We start from the raw sequence: 8,656 nt of genomic DNA on the forward strand, positions 1-8,656 counted from the left end.
CACACAGGGTGAAACCCACAGGGATTTAAAAAAAAATATAAAAAAAATCCCCCTGGAGCTTTGGTTCACCCACCCAGCAGAGGAGAGGAGCACGGAGGGGAGGGACCCGAAGGGATTGTGCCATCCATCCCCCAGCCACATCTGGTTTTGAAGCTGGCACAGAGGGGTGTGCAGCCCCTCTGAACCGAGCCTTACATGCTCCGCTGCCCTGGCCGTTAGGAGAATTTTCCTAATCTGATTTTCGCAGACTGCCATCCCCTCTGTACCCACCTTGCACATGGGATGGGTGTTCCAGGGATGAAACAAGCTCCACTTCTTTCCCCTCTCCTGGGCAGGCCGTTGATGCTAACCACCTCAGCCCCTTCTCTCTGCTGTCCCCCGCCGATGTCCCCCCTCTCCTGCCTCTGTGCTGCCTGCAAACAGGGCCAGCTGCCAGCCAGGGCTGTCCTGGCTCAGGGGGGTACCCACCGCCTCGCACATCCACTCTCCCATCCATGGGGTGAGAGATACAGAAACCAGCTGATATGGAGAGGCTGCAGTGAAGATGTGGGACTGCTGGGGAAAGCTTGCATTGGTGGCTTCTGGTATCTGGACCTTGGATAAGAGAAAGCTTCGGAGGCGAGGCGTGTTCAAGCTGCAAACTTTGAGATGCTGTGAGTTCCCTGAGTACTAGGGAATACTGTAGAGGTGAGAAAACCTATTAGCATGGTTAGGAGAAGGAGGATGGTTGGGATATCTCTACTTCATCATGCCTCCATTAAGTCCACCTGTGATTGAATGCAGCTGAGACCCATATTACTCCTTACCCCTTTCTTCCCTGTTGGGGCTCCTGCCTCCTCGTGTGTATCTTTCTGATACTTAATTTATATGCCATGATGAGCCCTCTGTGGAGACTGAAGTAAAGAATCATTGAATGCCCTTGTGTTTTCTGTATCTTGCTACGTGTACTTTCACGTTATATAAAGACAAATTTTGCCTTGAAAATTTTTATAGATTTTTTTTAGTCAGTGCCTTGTTTGCCTTGGTCATTGCAATTCGTTTTACATGATTCTTCTTTCATCTTTCAGGTCTCTGTGAAGCCACAGTTGCACCGTGTGGGTCTCCCTTGCATGGGGCAAGGCTGCTGTTAGGGGTTTATGATCGCTTCCTGGGGTAACAACCAGCCCACTGGGGTTCCTTTATCCCGAAGCACTGAAGGCTACTTTTTTTTTAAGATTTCTCTTTCTTTTTTGTGCAGTAGCAAACTTTGGGGTTTTTTTCTCCACCATTTTCATCAAAATATCCTCTGCTTTTCCTCTTTTCTGTCGCAAAGAAGAGCCTCAAAATGCACACCCATTTCATACCTGTCTCCCTCTTCTCAAACCTGTGGCCAGCCCTCTCCAGGCCACTTGTCTGCTGGATGGTTTGAGTCCCAGCATGTTGGTAGGTATCTCAAGCCTCCCCAGTTCCTGGTCCTTGACTGGCTTTATTGATTGCTCAGGAAATGCCCTTGGGAACTGTCTTTCTGATGAGCCGACCTGATGCGGGCTTGCAAGGTGGCTTCATTTTTCTTCTACACAGAGACACCCAATGTGCCGGGCTCGTGCTGCACTTGGCCAGTGTTTCTGTGTCTTTATCTGTTTTTCCTCTCTTTCTCCTTGCTGGTCCTAAGCGAGGGTTTTCCCTGTGTCAGCTGGACCCTTCTCCCAGCAGTTGTCTTTCCTGGCCCATCACTGGTGGTTGGAGCTGTGGCTCTCTGGCAGTGCCATCTGTGTCCCTGTGCCCAGCCGGCCGTGCCCCCGCTGTCCCCTCTGCCACGGTGCCACCTGTGCCCCCTCCTCCCTGTCCTTGCCCCCCGTGGGGCCAGGCAGTTGCTTTGGATCTGCTCAGGGCTGGGGCTGGCAGGCTCCACCGGTGCCCATGTGCTGGCACAGCGTGGCGTGGGCGAGCAGATGAACCTCAGCAGCTCCTGGCTGCCGGACCAGGGAGCCGTGGGGAGCCTCCAGCTCCCACACTGTGTCTCAGGGCTCTTGCTGGGATGCTTAAGCCATCTGAGATGGCCGTGTGGAGGGGTACACTGGGCCAGCTTGCCCCCTTCCCCACACCTAATCAATAAGGTGATGGCCCTCCCAGGGCATGCCCAGGTTTCGCTGTACCCAGACACCAAGGTGGTGGTCCCCAAGTCCCCCCATGCCCCTTCGCCCTTGCCAGCTCCTGTGGGTCCCTCATGGAGGTGTAAGTGCCAGCCCAAGGGCTGATGTGCACTGGAGGCCACGGGGGATGCAGCAGCAGTGGCTGCAGCTGAGCAAATATGGTGACAAATGCAAAGCTGGGGGACACTGTCTCACCTGGCCACCCACAATGTCACGGCAAGGGAACGGCTCTGCTTTCCCCTGAAATCCAGGGGTAGTAAGTGGCAAACTTACCGTTTGCAAACCGGCACTGGCTGGCGGGGCAGTTGGTAAACGTGGCTCCTCCTCTGGCCTTTCCAGAGCTGTATTTTGGGCTGGAAGCTGCTTTCTTGGGGCCCAGTGATACCGGCCGGGTTGGGAAATCGGGTTATAAGCCCAACAGGAGCGTCACGCAGGTTCACCAGCACACAGCGCCGGACTGGCACATGGGCCGGCGGTGCTGAAACCACTGAGCCCAGAAGGGAACCGAGAGGCTGGACAGGTGCGTATACAAAGTGGAATTGATTGTGTATGGTTAATTATTGCCAGCAAGCAGAGGCCAGATATTAATTTGGCATGGTTGTGAAACAGAGGGCACGTGCAGGGGCTATGAGCTGGAGGCTGCAAAAATTGGTGCGGGGGGGGGGGGGGGGGGGAGGGAGCTGCAATTGCTGTGTGAAGCCTGAGTTGGGCAAACAGCATCTTTGCTGGGTGAAGAAATAGTAGCTTGTGTTGTCCCTCGACTCTGCTGGCATTATCTGGAAATACTGGGGGTGATGTGCTGGGGACAGACCTGGCTGTATCCTCACAGAGCTGCAAGGGGGAAGCGTGCAGAGGGGAGCTGCTTGCGGGTAGCTTGCAGGCGGGACAAAGTACTGCCATGTCCCTCCCAGAGCATCCCAGGTGGGGAGGGTGGGCTGTGTGCCCTCAGTCCACCCCACAGCTGTGTAGGGGTGATGGTGGCTGCAAGGTGCTAGAAGTCGACAGGGGCCTCCAGCCATGCTGATCACCTGCTCCCTGCTGTCAGCTGCATGTCTTCTGCTGCTGATCCAGAAATGCCAGTGGAATGCTTGGATTTTGGACCAGACTATAGAGGTGAGATGTGGCTGAGTGTGGCTGGCTGTATGGCCATGCAGGACATTTCCAGCCTGAGCATCCTCCTGAGCACTCTGGCAGCACTGGCCATGGTGCCAGGGTGCTCAGGAGGATGCTTGGGTCTGGAAGTGTCCGTACAGGGCTTATGCATGCCCGGGGTACCCCAGATTCAGCTTCTGGCTGGGCCCCGTACCCCCCGGGGGTCTGGCAGCATCCCCTGGGGAAGCTGGTGGGAAAGCACAGTTAACACGGCGCTATCAGAAAACGGCTTCCTGCTGCTAATCAGCTGCTGGCAGGTTGTCGCTTTCGCAGCTGCCTGGCTTTTCGGAGAAAAATGTCATTTATCAGCCCTTCCCGGAGGAGACCTGGTAGAGATGCTCGGCGCTGGCGCTGCCGGGGCTCGGCTCCGCCTGTCGCGCAGGCGCCATCTAGTAGGAAAAGGAGAAAAAGACCAAAACCGAAAGAGGGGGGATGTTGAAACACAATTTCTTTCCGGGGGAAGGGTTTAACCCAACACAAAGCTGCTCTGGGGCAGGGCTCTAGTGCTGAGCCTGTGCTTTGCAGAATTTGCACTGCGTGGGAAAGGACGAGGCTTGGAGATGCCCCGAGCTGGAGCACGGCTTAGTCTGGGACGGGTCCTTATTGATTGGATCTAAAAATAGACTTTGACATAAAGGATCATTTCCAGGCAGCTTCCTGATAACATTGTCAGGGCTGGATTTGATTAATTAGCTCTGTGTGGTAGTTGCAGTATACTGGCTTGGGCTGCTACCTTCAGCTCCGGTGGGTGGCAGATGCTCCTGATCCCAGCACCGAGGTCATCCATTCAGCTGGAGGCTTTCCTTACAGCCAAAAACCTCTCTCTGCCATCCGTGCATGTATGTTTTCACATCATGAAGGCATCCGCTTTGCTCACATCACATGATTTTAGCGCAAATCCTACCCTGCTCTCGTCATCTTCTAACATATGTGTGGATTTTCAGTGTGATTTCCCAGCCCTAGGGGTTTGCCAGAGAAAACCTCCCCAGATCATCCCCTCCCAGGGCAAAATAAAAGGGACATATAATGTTACTTTGCTTTAAACACACAAACAAAAAGTCATGATTTTATACCAATCCTATGATTTTTACACAGCTTGACTCACCCTTCCCAGTGTGGGGAGGTGATAATGCTGGGTGTCTGTTATCTGCCATGCATGAATTCCTGCTGGCAGGCGGTGTGTCCTCTGCCGAGGATACACAGATGCACATCCCCATGCAGCAGGTCCCTGCGATACATGTGTGACATGGTGAGTCCTGCTCAGGCATGTCTCCTTCTTGCCTTTCCCCTTTATTTTCCCAAAATTTCAAGAACCAGAGGCCAGGGATGCTGCAGGGTGAGGGGCATCGCCCACATCCTGGGGTCTGGTGGTTTCACCCTACCAGGGACTGCATAAGCGTCATTGCACTTTGCCCAGAGCAGAACCTTAATTCATCTCCACTTTCATAGATAAAAGCCTGAATTAATTAAAAAAGAGAATAGAAAACACTTTGATTTCCAGAACACCAGAAACTCCTAATTATCACAGCTCCCGCAAGTGCTGCTATAATTAAGGGGCTACTGCTTTTTCCGCTGCAGACCCAGTTTTTGCAGGGATTTCCAAATGGTGCCTAATTTTTTTGCTTTTGGTGAAGTACAGCTACTCAGGGCATGGATTCTGCCTCCAGGTGCATCTCTGTAAATCAGCCACACCACCACTGAAACAGTGTCTAATTCCCCCATGGATTTCTTATTAGAAATCCAGTGTCCCTAATGGCACCATGCTACAGACAACGTCTGCTCTCCAATTATACAAAATAATAAAATTGGAGGCCTTTATTCTTTGCCTTCTGGTCTTTCCATCTTTGAAATACACTTGGGGGCTGCTTCCAGCCTTTTATCATAACCAGAGAGACTAAGCATTTATTAGTATTTAAAAAAGACGGTGGAAACTGAATTTCTCACCTGATCACTGGCCCTCTGGTTCCTGTAACCCTTCCAGAAGCACTGAAAGCACTGTGATGGCACTGATGGTGAAATAGCTACACTTTGCTACAGCGTAAAAGCAGGAAAACACCTCTAATGCAATAACCGAGCAAATCCCGCAGGAGCATCTCCCCTGCAAATGCTGGGTCTGGTGGCTGCTGGGCAGGGCAGGGGGCTCCCAGTTGCCTTTGACACTTGTGTCAGAGAAGTGGCCAGATAAAGACGTAGTTGACGATATGCATCACCTCTTTATATGTTGAGGTTTATCTTTTGGCTGCTGCAGCTTTCCTGCTTTTATGTCTTTCCTAAGTGTTCTCTGAAGTCTGCCCACTGCCAACAGCTTTCTCAGTGGGTATGGGTGGCAGCTTCACCACCTCCAAGGTGATTCTTCTGCTCCCAGCTTCACAACTGTGGACAAAACTGTCCCCAGAATTATTCTTCTCGCTGACAGCTGCTTTCCCTCTCTGTTGAATGGCCCCAGTTTTCTCCAGGTCCCCCCATCCTGACCAGGTGTAGGGTCTGGCTGCAGAGACCTGTGTGGGACTTCAGAGCTGGTGCCTGGAGGGATGAGTTTGGACCTGATGTAGGGCAGTGGGCTGCGGTCATGTGTCTGGAGTACTGGGTGTTCTGGGGAAGGCTCTGTGAAAGGCATTCTTAAGAAAAAAAATCTTATGTATAGCTTGGAGCTACCCTGCGGCTCCATTGCAGGCATTGCAATGCACTGAATGTTGGAGTCTGACTTGGTCTGAACCCCCTCAGGTACTTGTAACCCATGTTTAACACCATGCCTTTCATGAAACACCATGCCTTTCATGAAACTCTTCCTTTTATCCCTCTAGAAAGGTGAAAGAAATAAAGGCTGTCTTTTGAAGGGACACTTCAAAAAGCAGAGGGATGCTCCTTTTCCTCCTGCCCCGTGCTGGCCGACACGGGTGCAAAGCCAGCCCCAGCCTTCCCCCCCCATGGCTCTGGGTTTCTCCCTGCCCACGGGGAGCACGAACACCCCGACATCATGCAGAGGCAGCCGGCTGGTGGAAAACATGTTCCCCACCCCAGCACACCCTTTTAGTAGCCGTTGCTTGTGTATGGGCAATGCAGATGTGCTTCAGGATCAGACCAAGCCACGGCTCTGCTCTTACCCGCTTGTCTCTGCTGGAAGATGGTTTTGTTAAGCAAAGCATCGCTGGCTTGCAAAAAAAAAAAGTGAAAGGAATACATACAAAATTTGTCTGTCTTAGATAGGCAGAGAAGCATAGGAAGTTAAGAAGATCACAGACAATTGAATTTAATTGAAAAAATAAGATTAAATAAAATAAGACTTGAATATGAAGAGCTAATTTGAATTAAAGAAACAAGCTGCTTACCTGAAGAAAGAAGCTAGAGGATGGAAATTATTTTATTTTGCATTTGGGTTCCAGCTCTGTTTATATCAGGAAGGCTTTAAAAAACACCCCCCCAACACCCACCCCCCAAAGTGGTTTTATGCTTGAAACTATAATTTTTTTGGAGACAGTCACAGTGCACAGGGAAACGGAGCTCTCACCTGATCTCATGGGCTTAGGAGAGATTTGCACTATGTATGGTATAATGAGAGAGCTTGATCCAAGGCTTACAGCTTCCCAGCATCATCTCAGGGTTGGTAGTGAGGTCTGCAGCTCCTCCCTTACAGGGAGGGGAGCAAAACCCAAACTGTGGGGTCAGTGACAAGCAGGCCCTTGCCTTGGGAATGACGGTGGGTGGGAATGTTTCCAGGACTGTAAAATCCCGATGCAAACAGCTCTGAGCAGAAGCCACGAGGGCAGGCAGCACTGGCGGCTCACGCACAGTGGTTGTGACCAGGCTCTGTTCCTGCATCAGCTTTTGAAAGCAAAATGGGTAAGAAAATAGTTTTAGGGAAAACTGTTAGTTTGTATTCACAACACAAACAGGAAAATTATATACAGACAAGTAGCGCAAATAGGAAAAGTAAGAGATTAATCTAAAGTATTTTTTGCAGTTAGAGGCATCTGTCTTCCAAGGGAGTTCTCCTGAAGGTGATGAAATAGTTTAGTGCATGCCCCCCCATCCAGCCACTGGCACCCTCCTCCCCACCGAACAGTCCCACCGGCCTTGGTGTCGTGGTCAAGGCCGTGTCCCCCTGCTTCCCACGGGCATGCAGGACCCAGCCTCAGAGAGACAGGCCTGGCCAGGGACCCCATGCCATGCCACCGGCTGGCTATGGCACTGGGAGCAGCCATGCGCTAGGTGCTGTGGCCGAGGCAGCAAAGGTCACTTCCAAGTCACCCCACGGCACCCCTGGGCAGGGAGGGAGCCGGTGGGCGTGCAAGCTGGCACGGCAGGGCACAGAGCTCGGCCGTGCCCCGTGGCCCACGAGCCAAGGGGGCTCTCAGGACCTTGTGCTGGGGATGGTGAAGGGGAGGAGGGGGGCCCCAGGAGGGTGGCAGCTTTGTTGACCCTTTTCCAGATGGTAATTTCGACATTTTGTTGTCACTTGAAAATTTTGTAACAGGAATAAATGCAACGGCGGTGCTCATTTGTACTGAGTCTCACTGCCAGACTGGGGGCTGACCTAAACGTGCTTTTAATGCATATTTAATGTATACACCAGTAGCTTGTCACTGTCTTTTAACTGCTGCCCACCTGCACTTTGCACATGCAAGAGCCGACCACAGCGTATCTGTTGCCTGCCCCTACTCAGCCACCCTTGTGCTGAGCCATGTGCTTTGTCTCCAGCCTCCCTTGGTCTCCTCTGGTCCCTGCCCAACTGGCATCTGCTCCATCCCTCTCCCATCCCAAGAAAACTCGGACAGGGATGTATTTCCACCAGCACTCCATGCAAGAGCATGAGCATGGTGGTGCACCTCCTGCAAGCCGGTCTGGCAGCGCATCCCAGAGCGGGGTGATAACCTGCCCCGCACCCCAGAGATTATCATCCGCCCCAGTATTGTGTGAGGATCTTATTTCTGAGCAAAATCCAGCTGTGATTTCATTAAAGAGGCTCTTGCTCCTTGTACGCAATATTTAATTTAACATGAGTGTTGAGTGTGTTGAGTTCAGGGTGTTGATTAACCATGACTCTGAGATAGAGGGAAATTACTAATATGGGAAAGTGCAGTCAGTTATTTCATGGCAAGGAGTAATTGAGCTAACAGTTGACATATGGAGTTGTGTGGGCAAACTAATTAAATTTTACATCTTCCCAAGCATTTGTGAGTTTTATAAGCATTTGATTTATATATTAATTAAACCTCAGAGTGAAATAAAGAGGACATAACTATTTATACTGCAAATGTGTCCATCAAGAGGAAGGACTTTAATGTATTTTCAAGCAGATACCAAAGTAGCTCTGCAAGTCCCCAGCTCAGCTCAACAGTGGCAGAGCAGGCTGGGACCATGTCGCAGCCCAC

General features: G+C 51.5%; 1 protein-coding gene across 1 annotated transcript in view; it reads right to left on the reverse strand.

The window, feature by feature from the left end:
- STEAP3 (STEAP3 metalloreductase) overlaps nt 1-2,651 on the reverse strand; it is a 28,067-nt gene extending 25,416 nt beyond the window's left edge. Inside the window, exon 1 of the mRNA XM_056348455.1 lies at nt 2,406-2,651. The gene's annotated coding sequence lies outside the window, so the exon portion shown is untranslated. The remainder of the gene's footprint in view (nt 1-2,405) is intronic.
- Between the last annotated feature and the right edge of the window lie 6,005 nt (nt 2,652-8,656).

The sequence above is a fragment of the Falco biarmicus genome, chromosome 8 (genome assembly GCF_023638135.1).
Source record: "Falco biarmicus isolate bFalBia1 chromosome 8, bFalBia1.pri, whole genome shotgun sequence".
NCBI lineage: Eukaryota > Metazoa > Chordata > Aves > Falconiformes > Falconidae > Falco > Falco biarmicus.